The 20,337-nt window shown below is 37.2% G+C and overlaps 1 protein-coding gene across 3 annotated transcripts in view; it reads left to right on the forward strand.

Annotated features, from left to right (window-relative positions):
• LOC150095180 (calcineurin-binding protein cabin-1-like) overlaps nt 1-20,337 on the forward strand; it is a 1,028,489-nt gene that overhangs the window by 949,226 nt on the left and 58,926 nt on the right. Inside the window, exon 42 of one of the 3 annotated variants that reach the window (XR_016550194.1) lies at nt 8,453-8,543. The exons of the other annotated variants lie outside the window; for them this stretch is intronic. The gene's annotated coding sequence lies outside the window, so the exon portion shown is untranslated. The remainder of the gene's footprint in view (nt 1-8,452; nt 8,544-20,337) is intronic. 3 annotated transcript variants of the gene reach the window in all.

Genomic DNA, 20,337 nt, shown 5'->3' on the forward strand with positions numbered 1-20,337 from the left:
CAGCAAAGCTGGTATGGTGGGAAGTCAATTGAATAAATTCATATGGAATAAGAGAGAAATTAGTCGGAACACTAAGTTAGCTGTATACAAGACAGTGTTCAAACCAGTTTTAACTTATGGATCTGAGAGCTGGGTCAGAAGTAAAACACTTGACCAAAGACTAGAGACCACAGATATGAGAGTCCTGAGAAAGATTATAGGCATGAACAGATGGTATCAATGGCAATATCATATTAAAAACGAGGATATTAGGAAAGAACTTGACATTGTCAGCATCCAGGAATGCGTTAGCAGAGCTAATCTCAGGTGGTATGGTCACTTAAACAGGGCGAGGAAAGATTAGCAAAACAAGTGTTCTCTGCCAGGTTGGCAGCAAAATGACCCAGAGGAAGACCAAGATATTGGTGGATTGATACGGTACAAAGTGCCTTAGACGATAGAAATATAAGATCTGATAATGTTGGAGTCTTGACAAGTAACAGACTGATTTGGAGGAAAATTGTAGATAGGAAATTAATAATGATATAATTTTTTTCATGTAGTACTATCATATCCTGCACCCCTTCAGGGTACATGGCAGGAATTTGATGATGATGAAACCTCAAAGTGCAAACTCTCCACACTCAACAGTAATGACCAGCAAGGTAATACCTTATGTAAATTTATAATAAATTCCCAAATAATTAATAACAAAGTTATCTTCCCCCCCCCCCACCTTTGCTGCTGCTGAAAATGCTGCAATCTTCAGTCAAATCAACTTCACCCTGTAGTTGATTTGACTGAAAAGAATGCTGGTCAAAAAACATGCCAATATATTCTTAAAAGGATGATTGTGAAATTTTTCATAGCAGCAAACTTTGTTACTTTTAGAATTTCCTAAAATATATGTAGCATAATAGAATTTTTTTATCTATTAGATTATTAGCCATTGTTGTGTGTAGTTATGATGTTGTGGAATTGTGTGTTTCTTGGATTTAAGTAATGGAGACAGTGAATTATTTAAGAAAGAATCATTGTTCTCTACCCAAAACTGTCTATTTGACTTTAATACATATATGATGCATTTGTAACTTCGAATCACACATAGCCAAAACTTCATTTGTTTCTAAAGAAACTCAACAAACAATTTACATCCCTGAATTAAATTTGCATGGGAAAAAAGGAAACATGTAGAGTAATTTCCTTTCTGAATATATCCAATGGAAACTGAATGATTCGCTTTCTACTTCTGTCTACTGAAAACCTGACTTTGAAAGGACACTGTATTCATTATACACTGGCTTACCATCCATCTCAAAATCTTACATGATCATGAAATTCTTAGGATTTAAATCATACCAAATTTGTTTCTCTGAGTGATCACTTAAACAAGAATTGGTAACCATCAAACAACTTTATTAAACAGAAACAATGCATGAACAACAAAAAATAATTAACATCCCTCCCAGAGAGTATCCAAAAGAAGAAGAGCTCCACAGGATTCCTATACAATATATCAAGGGCATCTCTGAACATGTGGCAAAGATTATGAAAAAATAGAAACTCATCACTGTCTTTAAACCTATCAACCAAATTCACAATCTACTGCACTCTTCAATAGACCAAGTACCATGTTCATGCAACTTGTGTTACTATGGTCAAACAGGAAGATCAGTCAGTAGCATATATCTTAACATCAAAACCACATACAGCTTATGAGCCACACACACACAAAAGAGAGGAAAGATAGTGTGTGTGTTGCCTAGGTATGATAATGATCAGCTGAGCAGAACAGCAGTGATATTGAATGACATAATAGCTAGAATGTGTGACAAGAGAGGACTGGAATATGTGGATGCTTGGAGTGCATTTGAGGACAGGAAGGAATTGTATCCGAGAGATCGCTAACATTTGAATGAGGAAGAACAAGTAGGTCATCTGGAGAGATTGCTGTTCTGAACAAGTCAGTGTGTCCCAGGGAGGATGGTAGCAGAGGTGGCCTCTTGTGGGAATGGGTACTTGGGAGAAGGGGAACAACATCAGATAACACTGAGCCCAGTGTAGTCTAGAGGGCATAATGCTGGGTATAGCAACAACGGCATTTATATGCTTTATACTAATGCCAGAAGTATCCGGAATAAGGGACAGGAATTGGTGGTGCAGATAGCATCAGTCTGGCCAAAAATTATTGGGATCACTGAGACGTGGTTGACAGAAGAGGATATAATAACAGGAATAGTAGTCGCCGGGTACAGCACTTTTCGGCAGGATAGAAAGGGAAAGCGTGGTGGTGGAGTACTGCTTATGATAAGTGATGACCTATTTCCTCTAAGAGCAGTGACACTAATGATTTTGAAAGCATATGGTGTGAGGTAGAGGTGGGCAAGACAAGATATTTAGTGGGATGTTGATACAGACCCAGGAGCACAGAGAGTGAGGACCAGGAAATGTTTAGACAGTTGAGTTTGGCAAGTGCAAGAAGAATGATTGCTATGGGAGATTTTAACTACAGTAGTATAAATTGGGGAGAAGAAGATGCATGTAGTAATAAGGGAATGGAATTTCTAGAATTCTTGATGGACAAATGTCTTAGGCAACATGTAATAGAGGGAACAAGAGGTTCAAGAGTTTTGGATTTGGTTATAGCATGAGAAGAGTTGATAATAACTGAGATGACATCTCTCCCGCCAGCTGGAGAGAGTGACCATATGGTTTTAACTTGGAAAATGAATAGACATGCAGGAGTATCAAAGAGACGGGAATGTGTGTGGAATTATAAGGCAGGTGATTATAATAGTCTAAGACGTCAACTTGGGGAAGTTTCATGGAGGGAGGAACTGGAAGGATGGGATATCATTAGTGCGTGGAAAATTATGAAAGAATATTTGTTATCAGCAATGGTAAGTTGTATACCACGAGTGAACAAGAGGACTCAATTTGGAGTAAAGTGGATAACAAACAATATTATTAAACAGGAATTGCATGCAAAAAACAGGCTATGGAAGAGATATAAGGAGACAGGTGAAGAGAAGATGCATGAAGAGTATAAGATACATGCCAGAAGAGTGACTAGTATGGTAAGGAAGACGAAACTGGAATATGAGAGAAGATTGGCCCTAAGATCCAAAGAAAATCCTAGGGAATTTTTTAGATATAAAAAATTTGTCCAGTAGGAGGAGAAATGACTGTGGAAGAATGATATTATGGGATAAAATGGGAATAGAGTGACTGATGCAGAGGACATAGTGGAATTGTTCAATGAACACTTTATTTGAGTATTTCATCCTGGAGGAGTTAGGTTTAATGCTAGAGGGATAGGGCAGGTTCGAGGTTTAGAGGTACAGGAGGAGAGTGTGTTTCAAATACTGAGTACTCTGGGTGTCAATGAAGTTGTGGGACTGGATGGTATTTCACCACGAGTTTTGAGAAAATGTGCTAGGGAACTGACAGTGCCTTTGACCTGGCTTTTCAATGAAAGTCTGGCTGCAGGAAAGGTGCCGATGGAATGGAAGGAAGGTAAGATAGGGCCACCGCATTAGGGCGGTAGCAGACTGGAAGTGTCTAATTATAGGCCAGTTTGTGTGTCATCAGTAGTTAGTAAGATCTTGGAGAAAGTAGTGAAGGACCTTATACAGCATTGAGCAGATGAGGGTAATGTTATCTGTGAGAGTCAACATGTATTTGTGAAGGGGCATGCTTGTTTTAGCAATATACTAGCCTTTCATGATAAAGTTACAACATCATTAGATGAGAGAAAGGCAAATATTGCCATTTTCTTAGACTTAGCAAAGGCATTTGACAGAGTGCCACATGATAAGCTGATGTTTAAGTTGCAGCACATGGATCTGAATATTAGATAGGTCAACTGGATTCAGGAGTGGCTGTCTGATAGGTATTAGAGAGTTGTGTATGGTGGGGTAGTTTCAAGGAAGCTGAGGGTTACAAGTGGGGTCCCACAGGGCTCAGTACTGGGATCTATATTGTTTAACCTTTATATCAGTGACATTGTCAGTAGATCGCAAGGTAATATTTAGTTGTTTGCGGATAATGGGAAGCTGGGAAGGATTATTAGTAATAGTGCAGATGCGGCAGCCCTGCAAGAGGATTTGAATGAGCTAGATAGATGGGAAAATGAATGGGGTTTGTCAGTTTAATGCAGCAAAATGTAAGGTCTTGAGGTTTGGGAAACATTGATGGGACACTGCATACTCTATGGGAGGAGTTATACTGGAGGAAGTAGAGGAGACAAGAGATCTGGGGGTTGATGATTGATAGAAACCTGAAGTTTAGGGGACATATTGCAAAGGTGGTGAAGGCAACACAGAGGAATGCTGCAATAATGAGAAGGACGCTGACCTGCAGAGATAAAACAGTTATCATTCCCTTGTATAAGACCCTGATCAGACCACACTTGGCCTATTGTTCTCAGATTTGGTCTCCAGGATTTGAAGGGGATAAATTAACTGTGGAAAGGGTACAAAGGCCAATAACAAAGATGGTTTCAGGACTGTACAATGATAGTTATGAGGATCGGCTGAGGGAATTGGACTGCAGTGTTTGGTGGATAGAAGGAGAAGAGGTGCTATGATTGAGACTTTTAAACTGTTGAGAGGTGGTTACAGGGTTGACACTGGGGAGTTCTTTCACTTGGTTGAACAGCGGGAGGGAGTGATGACAAGAGGCCATCCGAAATTACGAAAGGAAACTGTGAACAAGAGGGTGCGGAGTGGTTTCTATGCATGGAGGGTGGTTGAACCATGGAATGCATTGCCTGATGGATTGGTGAGAGCGAGAACGGTCAATGAGTTTAAGGAGTGCTATGATAGACTTTGTGTTTCTTAGGGGGGTGGAGGGCCTGCCCTCAATGAGTCTTGATAGACTTTGTGTTTCCTAGGAAAGAAGGACCTCCCATGATGAGTCTTTTGGCTCCATGTAGGCCTGAATAGTAATAATAATAAATCTGGCTTAGAACATGAAATTGAAAACACTAACCATAGGATCCAGTGGGAAAACAAACTATTCCATTGATCTGTCTATAAATATGAATGATATTCAAAGAAAGTGCTGAAGCCATATTTCATCAACCAAATCTTAATCGTAATGACTGCTTTACTATTCCTAAAGTTTGGAAACTTGTTTTCTTTAACTGTATTAAATAGGTATTATTTATGGAAAAACTCCCATGTTACTCCTCTTAAAAACTATTATTTTTACAGCTATTTTGCCTGCTTTTGTTTAGGAGTGTCCCTTTTTTTTTAATGTCATTGGCTTTTTACTCAAAATTCTTAGGGCATTGCAGATGTATTTTAGAAACAAATATATGTAGCATAATAGAAGAACAGAAACATACCCTGCAAATCGACAAGGCCATCATAATAGACAGCCTAGACAATGAAACAATGCTTAGAATATTGGAAACGATAGCCATAAAATGTGATGAGAACTTAATCAACGTCCACGACCTTACATAATCTCCAAGTGTTGGAAACTCCACAACATAAAAATTAGGTCACAACTCCGACCAATAGGCGATAACACAAACACTTTAAAGGCAGAAACACCAAGCTGACACAACATGGCATCCACTTCCTCCATGAGTTCAGACGATGGTCTAAACAGCTCACACCCCGTCAACCCTCTCTACAGTCCTCTTTTCCCATAAACCTTTCCTCTAAAAAACAGTTTATATTTTCAGCCCTCTTTTTCATCTTTTTCCCACCCTACAAAAAAGCGCTTTGGCCACCCTTAAAAATAATATATGTATATATTATATAAAACAAATGGGGGGGTTTTCCAAATTATTTCTCCCACATTGCCTAAGCCCCCCCCCCACTCCTCTTTCAACACCATAACAGCAGAAGTATGCACACTGCAGAAAGAAGACAGGCAACAACATCCAAGAAAAGGTATGTGCAAATTTTCTTCTATTATGCTACATATATTTGTCTCTAAAATACATCTGCAATGCCCTAAGAATTCTTGAGTAAAAAGCCAATGTCATTAAAAAAGGGCACTCCTAAACAACAAGCATGCAAAATAGCTGTAAAAATAATAAAAATATATTAAATAGGTTTTATTTTTTATTTTATTTATAATTGTCATTTTTCAACCCCATAGTTTTTAACTTAACAAACATGCAACTACAATTACAGAGATATTCTAATCTAACACATACACTCTACTGTTTCTTTAGTTCAGATTTCTGTTGTTTGCTCACACTAATGATTTCTTATGATACAATAGGATGAGATATTTCTACAATAAATAATTTTCTACTGTAGTACTGTTTAATTTTTCTTGTAAAATTATATGCATGTCCTGAAACAGCTCAGTGGCAAGAGGAGCATTGGGGGGGGGGGGTACTTAGGTATCCATTGAAGTAAAAAAAAAAAAAAATAACATATGTCACACATGTATCAAATGATTGAAATTACTCTAATAAAAAATTTTTCAGAAATAGACTTAGGCCATCCATATTTTCCAAAATTAAATGGCAAACATAAACCAGCCGGTGATAAGTTCTCAACTTTTCAGAAATTGAGTAAATCTACATGGCTAAAGATAAATTTTTACAATGAAACTGCCAAGAATTCCACCAAAATATCAATATTATTAAGACCCTTTTTTTGAAAAACATAAACCTCTGTCTGATGGAGATACATCTAAAACTCAGTGAGGACACCCTACCTTGTGGCATTTTTACTATTATTCATAAAGACAGAACTGGAGATGAGCTACCTTGTGAACTAGTTGCCATCCTTGTGGAAATCACAGTATGGCCAACATAACATAAACCTTGAATAATCTTATTGCCTCTCCCATCATTCTATGGGTGACATCAATGCGATGCAGTACCCTGTGGAATAGCTGAAACATTAGTGGAAGTGGCTGAAATGTTGAGCATATGCTTGATGGTAAGTACCGCTCTTTTGAGTAATGGAAGAATTCTGTCTTTCATATGTGAAAAGATGGCTGGAGATCTGAATATGAGATAATTTTCAGGATACAAAAAACTCCATTGTATCTTGCAATCAGCTTCCCTGTCATTGTTTTACATTTTATGGTGAGAAGTCAAGCAAACATATATGGAGGCAATCACACCCTTGTGCATTTCAGTACATCATCATGAACAATGTTCTCCTTTTTGGAAGCCCATTCACAAAAATGACCAAGATGACTAGAATACCTTTTCACAGGTTATAGAATTCAATTTTAAGGGGTCAGCCAACAGCTATTATTGAAGTAGTCGTTCATGTAACAGATGTATTTTTCAGCAAGTAACAAATGCATTTCCAAAAACATCATCGCTATTTCCATTGTATCTGAAACCATATTTGGAACCCTGATTTCAAAATATCAAACAAAGATATGTGGTGAATTGTGTGTAAAGATCCTCCTGCAGTATTGTCTAATATGGGCCTCCCACAATCAGTCCTTGGACTCTGTGCAGGTGTTGTTTGGTAATGATAATTGTAATGAATGTACTTTCATATTAATATTATTAATATTGTGTAAGTGGATATTAATATAATATCCACTTAGCAAAAGATGCAAACTTTGGCTAAAGTGCTACAGTAAGTTGATCACACAAAATTATTATTATTTAGAACCTCCATGGAGCCACAAAATTCGTTGTGAGAGGTCCATCTTAAACAACACAAAATCTGTCATACTATTCCTTAGAGTCATTCACTGTCCGACATGAAAATTCTTCCTGATATGACAATCTAATAAATACCTCTTAAATAGCTTAAATAATTTATTCATATCATCCCTCATCTTCTATCCACCGACATTTCACAGTTGTGATATAATTTCTGTTATCGACCTTTGTACCCTCTCCAAGGATACCTCATCCTTCCCCCCCCCCCCTTCAAATGCCCATGACCAGAATCTGAGCATAGTTATCCAGCTGTGGTCTGATCATGGCTTTATATAGTAGAACCCCTACCCTCATATAGAAAATTTGATAGTAATGACTCTTCTACCATTTGATGCATGTAAATATGACTGCAGTGCTTGAGATAGCAATGTTAAAATTTAATAAAATTTAATTTTACTAGAATACTACTACAGTTAGATTACATAATAATCTATTATTAAAAAAAATAAAATGGAGGGGGGGTGAGAATGCAATTGAGTTGAAATTCAAAAACAGTGAAATATTTGTTCTGTATATGCATCACCATAAGGTTAAAAAAATAAATAAATAAAAATAATAATCGATTATAAAAGACTATGTGACTAATTAACGAATGACAAAAATTTAAATTATGATTATTCCATTTGAAATCCGTGACTTTTCACAAAATGCAGATTCTATCATTCCAAAAGACTATTGAGACTTACCTTAAACATAGTCGTTGTATCTATTTTAGGCCCCTTAAAATACCTCTTATTGATTCTTACAATATAAAGTCAATGGCAATATTAATTCTTATGTGAACACTAACATTTGTAAATTTTACTACAGAGGACTGTTTCCGGGAAGACAATCCCCCCTTGAAAAATGCAACAAGACTTCCCATTTGTGTTTCTGAACATCAAATGCAATTACTAGAAAGGTAAACAGCATGACATTTATCATCATTGAGAAAGTAAAGCAGTTTTACCGTTAAGGGCCATAAAATATACCACGATTAGTAATCTTGGGTTAAGATCAGTATTCACAATTTTTTTTTTTTTTAATTTTAAATTAATTAGAATTAACTAGAGCAGTAGTTACTAACCTTACCACATCTAGGCATGGCCACTGCTACGCTCACTTTATCCTGGTGTACCGTATGTGTGTGTGATTTAATTTATTGTTGTCATACTAAATTTTAATTTCATGCATACTAAAGAATTAAAAGAATTATGATTTTCTGCATATTTAAGAAATGGGATAATCATAAACAAAAAAAAAAGTGAAAAACAAATACTATCTATAATAAAAGTGAGATTTTTAAAATATATACATATTTTTTAAATCTTGCTTTCATTACATTGGCCTTATAATTCATGGTTCACTTGAAACTTCGTCACATTTGCAATTTGGCCATGCCACTGGTTAGAACCACTGATCTAGAAGATACTGGTTTGTATGGGTTTGATATATGTATGTATATATATATACATAGATTATTAATAATGTTTTTACAAAATTTGTGTGAGTATCCTGAAGTATGTAGACCAGTTTTAAATGATGGAATAATACTGACAAGCATAAATGACAGAATGATCAGCAGTGCAAGTGCAGCATCATGAGCTGTAGTAGAGCAGTGCAGTCGTAATTATAATTAATTAAAGTGCTAATGAAGGCTGGTTATACAGATACCATATAAAATAAATCCAGACTGTTCCAGCTCATGAATGTCCCACCGCAAAAGCAACAAAGATTGAAATTCCTGGGATGCACGATTTGAAAAACGAGTTGCTCACAATGAGGAATATGCACAGTGATATTAGATGTTTGGTGGAAAGGAATGAGAGAATGCAAAAGTATAGAGTGAAGGAAAGTAGAGAAAAAGAGATGATGAATGGCTCAAGAATAGATATATATGGAGCTTTCATTATTAAAGGTGTAATTAATGAGAGAGAGAGAGAGAGAGTCTACAATATCTGTTTTTCCAGGAAGGAGAATAATCAAGATAATTGATGCTTTGCATATGAGAAGTTAACAAGCAAGAAAGTTAGTAGTGGTTGTGGGAACAAATGAACAAATATTTGATTGGACATAAAGAGAATGTAAGGATGGTTATTGAGGAAAGTGAAAGATATCAAATACAAATAAGATTAAATCATGAACCATTATACACAAGAGAGATAAACCAAGGAGTACGACACGGATGTTCCCTTTCAGGAACTCCTTGTAATATTTATCTAAATGAAATAATAATAAAATGGAATAAAAATTTCCATCAAAGTATTAAGCTTTCTCCTACTGTGAACTTAAACACTCTCCTTTTTGCCAATGACCAAATAATAATTACAAATTCTGAAGATATCTTACAGAAAGATATTTTAAATTTAAATGAGATAGCCAAAGATTATAAAATGATTGACTCAACAGAAAAATCAAAAATGATGGCCTTTAAAAGACAAGATCAAGTAAGAACTAAAATAGTAATAGATAACAAGATCTTAGAACAGGTGAATTCATTTAACTACCTAGGATGTAGGATTACATATGCAAATAAAAAAGATATAAACCTAAAAATTGTAAAATATTTAAAAATGACAGGTGTAATTAACTATATTTAAACCTAACCTAGTACACAAATTCAAACCAGACTAAAAGTATACAATACATTAGCCCCTACCAGTCCTATTGTATGGAAGTAAAATCTAGACAATAAAACAAAAAGACAAAGATTAATAACAGCTGAAATGAAGTTTATGAAAAAAAAATGCAAAGTATACTCTATTCGATCACAAAAGAAATGAAGAAATTATGAAAGAATTAAACCAGGAATCAGTAATAGAAAAAAATTAAAAAATATAAATATAAATGGATGGAACACGTTGAAAGAATGAAAACAGAAAGATTACCAAAACAAACCTTAATTACAAACCATTAGGAAAAAGAAAACCAGGACACCCTCTTAAGAGATTCAATAATGACTTCTAAGGCCAGAAGTACTAAAGAGACTCTTAGGAGAAGTACTCTTAAGAGATTCAATAATGACTTCTAAGGCCACTGTAGGCTTAAATCCTTGACAAGCATGATGATGATGAAAAATAACAGTGTGGTACAAAGGCTATTACTGTGTTGCCAAAGACAATGACAACTGTCATCTCTGCCTTTGGCTGGCGTTTACAAAATTCCTTGTGAATGCGATGTTTCTTATTTTGAACAAACTGACCATTCTGTGGAAAAAAGAATTAAAGAACATCAATATTATATTGATTACAATAAACCTCAGAAGTCTGGTCTAGCACAACACAGTATTACCACTACCCATAATATCCAGTGGGATAAAGCTATTCTACTTCATAGATGCAGGTTCAAATATGAACACCTCTTTAAAGAAAGTTGTGAAGCTTTTTGTACACTAACCGAATTTAAATCGAAATGATTGCCTCTCTCTCGAAAATCTGGGAGACTTTTATTTTATGTAATCATTAAAAAAAAAAAAAACTAATTATCTTAAATATTAATAATTATTAATTTCTTTCATTTCCTAGCTCGCGACATTGTATTTTAATAGGTGATCCACCGAATATTCGTTACTTGTATTCTATTCCTATCTGTTTGTAACACTGAAGATGTACTATTATTTTTAGTACGAAATAGCTACCTTATTTATTAATTAAAGTGATTACTGTGGACTTACGTGTTGTTTTTAATAATAATAGATAGCAATGTGAGTGGGTAAGTTGAGACTGAACAATATATGCAGTAAGTTGTATAAAGGTGACTGGTCAAGGGCAGGTGTGGTGGGGAAATCACATCGAACAAGTGGCTTGGAGGACTGTTTATAGACATAAAAATGAACTACTATGTTTGTTTACAAATGCCAAATATATCAGAAATAAGGGATATGAAATGCTTTTTACTAATTGCATTTAATCATCCCAAAATCATGGAAATAAATGAAACCTAGTTGAATGAAGATGATATTTTAACAGGAATAGAAATGGAAGGGTACAGTATTTTTCACGAGGATAGGAAGGACAAGAAGAGAGAAGTGCTGCTGATGATAGCAGGGGAATTATATCCACATAAAATAGACATGAAAGAGGGAAATAATGGCAATAGTTATGAAGCAATGTGGTGTGGAGTGAAGGTTGACAGGAAAGCATATTTAGTTGGATGTTGTTATAGGCCAGGGAATGTGGAGTGTGGTGATGATGAAGAAATGTATAAACAACTTAAGTTAGTGAACAAAGGAAGTGTGATTATGATGAGTGATTTTAATTATGGCAGTGTAGAATACAATGAAGAGATAACATTTGTGAATAAGGAAAATGAAGTTCTTCAGAGACAATAATCTCAGGCACTATGTAAAGAAAGGGTACACTAGAATCAAAAGTTTTAGATCTGATGATTTCATCCGAGGATGTAATTGTGAGTGGGGTTTCACAGTATCCTCCAGTTGATGAGTGTGATCATGAAGTGATCACCTGTGTCTATAAGAAATCTATGCAAACGTCTGTGAAAAAAGGATATATGTGGAAGTTCAAGGCTGTTGATTATCACAAGCTTAGGAGACAGCTTGGAGCTATAGCATGAAATGAAGAGTTGAGTGGTAAAGAAATAAATGCTGCTTACGAACTGATAAAGAAATACATAACAGCATTAATGTGTGAATGTATTCCAAAGATCAAAAGACTGAATAAGATAAGGACACTTGTAAAATGGATGAATGAGGGTATTAACCATGAAATGCTAACCATGCCAGCCTGGCTGGCCGAGTGGTTAGCATATCTGCTCTCCAGCCAAAAGGCTGCAGGTTCGAATTCACCATAGGCATGGATGTTTGTGATTGCTCTTTAAATAATTGTGGTAGTGGTCAACAGTAGATGCCGTTGGTATAGTCGCAGTCAGTTGGTGGATTGAGTGGTGGAGACAGAGTTGTAGAACAGGCACCCTCCCTCAATGAGTCCTTGGACTCCCTGGAGATATTAAATAATAATAATAATAATAAAATATGAAAAAAAAAAGAAAGCACTTTGCAGACATTACAAGATAAATAATGGTAATAATCAGTCACACGAAGACAATGGTAATCAGATAAGAGGGGAAAAATGCAGTATGAGCAGAAATTGTCAAATTAAGAAAAATCCCAGAGAGTTTTTTCTGGGATCTTACAATTCTGCCATTCTTCCTTCAACTTGCCATAATATCTGGCAAGTAGAAGGAAGAATGATCATGATAAGATGATGTTAATGGATGAAAATGGCAGAATGGTAAATGCTGCAGAAGACATTGTAGAGTGATCAAACTCAGTGATCAATTTCTAAGGATGTTTTCATCCTAATCAGGGTGGAATTTGAGGAACTTAAGTGCAGAGGACATAGGAGAGGATGGCTTAATTGTGAGTGAGCAGGAGATATTTCAGGAAATAAATAATCTTGATGTCAATAAAGCAATAGGATTTGATGACATATCACCATGCATCTTAAGAGAATATTCTAGGGAATTGGCATGCCTTTTTAATAAGTCTTACAACAGCACAGGTTCCAGGAGAGTGGAAAGAGAATAAAATTGTTCTGCTGCATAAAGGTCATGATATGAGGGTGTGGCTTCAAATTATAGGCCAATCTGTATATTCTACAGTTGTAGTGAAGGTACTAGAGAGAGAGAGAGAGATAGAGATTGGTGAGAAGTAGGATACAGAAATGAGTTCATGAACAGTGTTCTCTGTGGTTGTCAGCATGAATTTCTTAAAGGTCGATTATGTTTTACTAACTTACTTATATACTATAACATGGTGACAAATATCTTGCATAAGGGAGATGCATATACAGTGGTGTCATCCATTTTCCCATGCCCACAATTCCAGCCTATTCAAATTATTCTGCAAGTACTGCATAGCAGTACTTGCAGAATAACTTTAATAGCAGCAGCATTTCGGACTACCTACCTATCTCTGCATCATCAGCATATAGCTGTATGTTGCTTGTCAAATCCTTTCCAGTATCATTAATGTATATATTGAATAACAGTGGACTAAGCACTGATTCTTGTGGTACACCACTGGTTACCTTAAACCTTGCAGACTCTCATCCCCCATATACCACTTTTTGATATCTGTCAGTCAGCCATCCTCTTATCCACGCTAATACTCTATAATCCAAACCTATATTTTCCAATTTATGCAACAGTCTTCCATGCTGTATTCTGTCAAAAGCCTTAGCATAATCCAAAAGTATCATGGTGTATCCATTCCCCTTCTTTAGTTCAATGGTAACATTGTTATAGAATGTGAGAAAGTTGGTCATGTTTTAGCAATTTGCTAAAACATGACCTTCCCTTAGTAAACACATGTTGCTCATTGCAAAGTAGAGATTCACTGTCAACCCATTTCTGAATGTGAGCCCTAACCAATTTTTCCAAAATCTTCACCACCACTCCTGAGATACAAATTGGTCGATAGTTGGATACATCGGTCTTTGAACCACCCTTATGGAATGGAATTACTATACACTCTTTCCATTCCTGCAGAATCTTCCCTGTTCTGAGACTCATATTAAATAGCCTGGTCAAAGGAATAGCCAGTTCAGCTGAACACTCTTTTAGCACACTTGCTGATATCCCATCAGTCCCTATTGCTGAATTCTTATTTAGTTTATGCAGCAGGTCTAATATCCCGTCCTAATGCATCTAAATTTATTCATCCAGTGAAGAGGTAGCAGTGAGTTCAATGCCGCATATCCCAATTTGATAGCTCGTAACAAAATGGGCACTCGTTAGTTGTGAACACCCTCTTCTGCATCTGTAACCCTCACTCCATCTGCATTTAGAAGTTTTTTTTTTTTTTTTTTTTTTTATTTATTATTTTATTACCCAAAACTCCATGGAGTCAAAGACTCATCTGGGAGGTCCTTTTATCATACACACAGCTCATCATTCCATGCTTTAAACACGCTCAAATTTTCTGCAGACACCACTCTCTCAGGCAAGGCATTCCAATCGTTCACAACTCTGCATGAAAAAAACTCGCTTCTCACTCTCCAACTTACACCCTCTTTATACAGTTTCCATGGATGACCTCTGGTTCTCCCCTGATCTCCCATTATTTTCTGTAGAACCTCTCCAACATTGATCCTATAAAACCTTACTAACTTCTAGGTCTCCATCATATCTCCCCTCCTGTCTGCCAGACTATGCAAATTGCATCATCTCAATCTTTCCTCATATTCAACATTCCAGAGGGTAGAAACTACCTTAGTCAGTTGCCTCTGGACCCTTTCCAACATCTCTTCGTCCTTCTGAAAACCAGATGACCAAATCTGGGCACAATAGTCCACGTCTGGCCTAATCAAAGCCTTATACAATGGAACAAGAATCTCCCTACTTCTATAAGTCAGTGTCCTCAGCATCATTCCCAGAAGCATTTTTGTTGTCTTCGCAATTTTGGCAACAAGTCCCCTAAATTTGAGATCCTTATCCACTATCACTCCCAGATCTTTTATTTCCTCCACCTCCAACAATATATCCTCACCAAGCATAAATTCTGCATCCAATCTTTGTTTCCCAAATTTTAAAACCTTACATTTTGCAACATTGAACTCACATCCCCATTCCCAATCACTTAATTTATTCAAGTCTTCTTGTAAGGGCACAAGATCTTCTCTACTCTTCCTGGTTCGTCCCAACTTTGCATCATCTGCAAACAACTGAATATCTCTATCCAAATCTTCACCAATATCATTAATATACAGGTTAAACAGTAATGGCCCTAAAACAGACTCTTGAGGCACACCACTACTGACGTTCCTTTTCCTGGATATCGCTCAGCCCATACACAACTTGTTGATACCTATCAGATAGCCAGTCTCCAATCCAATGCACTAATCTAATATCCAGCCCCATCCGCTCTAGTTTGACTATCGAATTATCATGCAGTAATCTATCAAAAGCCTTTCCGAAATCTAACTATATTACTGTGTATCCTTCTCCTCTGTCCAAGGAAGCAGTCACCTTATTGTGATAAGTAAGTAGATTACTAAAACATGACCTCCCTTTAGCAAATTCATGCTATCCATCAAAGATAATACCATTATTGTCAACCCAATTCAGGATCCTAGTTCTTGCAAGCTTCTCCAAAAACTTAATCACAAAACTTTACACACAAATAGGCCTACAGTTTGATGCTTGAGTTCTCTTACCTCCTTATGAAGTGGCACAATCTTGCCCTCCTTCCACTCCTTAGGAACTTGACACAGTGCACGACTCGTATTAAAAAAAAATATGTCAAGGCAGGCATCAACTCCCTGGGACGTTCCTTCAGAATACGTGGTGATATATTATCAAGTCCCACAGCCTTATTTACATCTAGTTTACTCAACTCCCCAAACACCTCTTGCTCACTTACAGTCAGTCTCTCCTCCCCATCATCAACTGCTCTCAATCTCTCCATGAAGTCACATTCACAAGATTGAAAGACCTTTATGAATTGCTCACTTAGTATCTCCACCACACATTCTGCAACAGCTGTCTTTATACCATTTTCTCCTATCAGTGTCATCCTTCCAAAATCATTCTTTCTTTTGCTGGCTACATATCGAAAGAAATCCTTAGAATTCTTTTTGGCTTCATTAGCTAACTGCTGTTCAAAACTCACTTTTGCTACCCTTACCAACCAAGTCACCTGCATTGCCTGGTCTTTGTAATCCTCTGAGTTACCTTTACGGGAATGTACAGCACCATCTTTGTCTCCCCAAAATTTTACCAGTCTCTGGAACCGACATTGCTGATGAATCGGTCCTATAGCTGGGTCAGTATTCTTGATTGTAATCCATATGTGTTCACGGGACTGGTTTGCCTGCTTGCAGGATGAAAAAACCCCAGATAAACCAGCAGGAAAAACCCTGCTGTCCATGCCCAAGACTGGCTAACTTGGCTATGGCTGAGGAAGATCCTTAAGCTCCTCACGTCGTCGACGGATAATCGAACCTAGGACACTCCTTCCCCAGGCATGTGATTGCGAAGCACAAAGCTACTAGGCTAACCGTGCGGACAGTGCCTCAATCGCTCTACTTATTTTTCTGCCTGGAAAACATGCCTTGTGCATCCTCTCATCCAGCACATCTTTAATAATGGAGTCGCCATACAGCGCCAATCACTCGTCTTTCATGACCTCTTTCATACCAACATGATTTGTTTTAATCGTTTTCACCCGAATTTTCTTAATTTCATTCTGCATTCATTCCATATCTTGCCTTATCCTACCCAATTCAACTTTAGAATCTCGTGCCTCATTCTTTCTGTCATTCAATCTTTCTAATCTTTGAACTCTCAACCTCTGCTTCACACTTTCACTCTCATTCACCCTTTTGAGCTTCCATACTTTCAGTCCATGCGTCCAACTTTAGCTATCACTGTTTCCAGTTTCATTCGTTTTTCAATTTTGTTGCCTTCCACCACGTTCACATCACTTTCAACCTTTTTACCATCCGTTATGGATTTCAATTCACTCGTTTTATTTTTCAGTGATTTTTTTAACAATTTTTTGCCTTTCTTTCATACCATCTTTCTCTTTCGAACGAGCACTCATTCTCACCGCGACATTCTCAGTACTAACACTTTCTGTCATCAAATTCACATTAGCACTCATCAAATCCTTGTTTAATGCACACTTTGCACACACCCTCCTTCCATCTGCCATAAATATCCACAAATCATCTATGTAATCAAATGAGTACATGTAGTACACCTCACACTTCACAAAATGACTGAAGTCTAAGTTAAAATCCTGCAATGACAAAGCTACTGCCATTTTTCCTTTGTCAGTTATTACTCTAAGGTCTAATAACAACGAATTTGTAATTAAGTTTAGACAAAATATCCCATACCCTAGTAATACTATTAGCACACAACTTTTAAAGTAGGTCTTACTCAAATAAACACTCACATACAATTAATTATTTCAAGAATAACTTATCTGAATCCAGAGCTGATCTTACTCACCACTGCTACGCTTGCCTCATGAGTGCCCTCATGAGGCAAGCATAGCACCGTGAGACTTTATTATTTCATATTCATTCTGTCTTTTACTTGCAGCATATCGATAGAATTCTTGTGGGTTGTCTTTAGCACGTAGAACCAGTTTCTTTTCATACTTTAGACTTTGCTTTCTGTACAACAGTTATGACTATTCTAGCCTTCTGGTTATAATTTTCATAATGCACAAGCTATTCCTTCCACATCATCCTTTTCTTACGAATCCCTTGCTTAATAAGATTACACATCCATTTGACTCCTGCCCTATTTATTCTTCAAACTCTCGGGACACACTCTGATATCGCCTCATTTAAAGTATTGTTTAAATACTTCCCATGCACTATCAATATTCTTCTCATCCATCAACCGATCCCAACATAACCTTTTCTGAATGGAACTTAGTCTGAATTCTGAATAGAACATAAACTTAGTCACTTCTCCAGTGAGTACCACATGATCACTGTCAACAATCGGAGGCAGAATAGTTACGTCTTTAACTGAAATGCCTTCTAACACTATAATCAAATCTTAACACTCTTTGGCCTTGAGTTCCTTCTGTCACATGCTGCGAAGTTGTCCCAAACTGCTCAATAAATGCATTTCATTATTCCCATGAGATTCGCCTGCTTTATTTAAAGTCTTGAGGTTTGGGACACATCGATGCGATGCTGCATACTCTATTGGAGGAGCTTTACTGGAGGAAGTGGGGAGACGGGAGATCTGGGGTTGATGATTGATAGAAACCTGAAATTTAGGGGACATGTTGCAAAGGTGGTGAATGAAACACACAGGATTGCTGCAATAATGAAAAGGATGTTGATCTGCAGAGATAAGAGTTATCATTCCATTGTATAAGACCCTGATCAGACCACACTTAGACAATTGTTCTCAGATTTGGTCCCCAGGATTTGAAGGGGATAAATTAACTGTGGAAAGGGTACAAAGGCAGATAATAAAGATGGTTTCAGGACTGTACAATGTTAGTTATGAGGATCGACTGAGGGAATGTGGACTGCAGAATTTGGTGGATAGAAGAAGGAGAGGTGATGTGATTGAGACTTTTAAACTGTTGAGAGGTGGTTACAAGGTTGACACTGGAGAGTTCTTTCACTTGGTTGAACAGCAGGAGGGAGTGATGACATGGGGGCCATCCCTGGAAGTTGCGAAAGACAACTGTGAGCAAGAAGGTGAGGAGTGGTTGAACAGTGGAATGCATTGCCTGATAGAGTGATGAGAGCAAAGACAGTCGATGAGTTTAAGGAGTATGATGGAATTTGTGTTTCCTAGGAGAGACCTCCCACAATGAGTCTTTTGACTCCATGGAGGCCTGAATAATAATAATAATTGTTGGATTCCACCTCACATCAGATGGCTTCAAACTCACTATCACATGAAATACTGTTAGTAGTAGTAGGACTACAATCCTAGGTCTCAACTCTAACTGGATTCAAGTCATCTGATATCATTAGCAGCATGCCACCTCCTCTCTATCCTTGCTAAACATAGTATACCCTTTACACTTGATACCCATTAGTATGTCTGATTCTCATAGCCAGATCTCACTAATGCCTATAGTCTGAAGTCCTAACATATGGGGGACCAGCCTTGCTGGCCGAGTGGCTAGCATATCCACTCTCCACCCAAAAAGCTGCGGGTTCGAATCCCTCCATGGGCATGGATGTTTGTGATTGTTCTTGGAAATACTAGTGGTGGTGGGTGGCAGTAGTTGGCGTTGGTATAGTTGCGGTCAGTTGGTGGATTGAGTGGTGGAGACAGAGTTGTAGAGCAGGTGTCCTCCCTCAATGAGTCTTTGGCCTCCTTGGAGGTGTCTAATAATGATAATAATAATAATGACCAAGGCAACAAACTCTACATTTTTGTTTCTGATACCCCTTGCATTCATGTACAGACATAATAATCTAGATGCATGTTCTTTTGTATACTCTTGTCTGCAGTCTGTATGACACAGTTGGACACCTTGCAGATCTCTATTCTTCTCTAGTGCCTTATACATGTAAACTTATTTGCACACATTTGATAGATCCAAACCAGACGAACACAGAACTGAAATCGTTCTCTCCTCATAACATTTCCGTGACAAAGCCCATTCCCGTCATTAACACAGTTATATAACATTGTCACTCTGACATTCGCATTCTTACCATTCCTCCCTTTATAATTTAGTTTCACTGACTCTCTGTCTAAGGTCTCATACTAATTACTAGTTTTTCTAGACTCTGATACCAGATGCATTGAGGTGTAGGCCGTTCCTCTTATACAAATCCAATCCTCCATCACACACACACACACACACACACACACACACACACACTCCACACATCCAAAAACTCACAACTATTCCTTCTACAGCATATGAATGGAATCGTTTGCCATCATAGCCCTTGTTCTTAATTCATTTTTATCATATCGAGGTAAAATACTGATGATTTTCACTTTCTCACTCTTCACTCTCTTCTCTTCCAACATACTTTTCATGCTCTCTGTCATACTGACTTATCACTAGCTAAGTTGTTTGCACCTGCTACAATTAGAATCTCATTTACTTTTCTTTTCTGTTTTTGAATTGCTTCCTTTATATTCTTGATTTTCGTTCCACACTGCCGGCTTGGTTGGCCAAGTGGTTATCATATCCACTCTTCAGTCAAAGGGCTGCATGCTCGAATCCTGCCGTGGGCATGGATGTTTGT

The sequence above is a fragment of the Typopeltis vanoorti genome, chromosome 21 (genome assembly GCF_054136105.1).
Source record: "Typopeltis vanoorti isolate ZY-2024b chromosome 21, IOZ_Tvanoo_1.0, whole genome shotgun sequence".
Taxonomy (NCBI): Eukaryota; Metazoa; Arthropoda; class Arachnida; order Uropygi; family Thelyphonidae; genus Typopeltis; species Typopeltis vanoorti.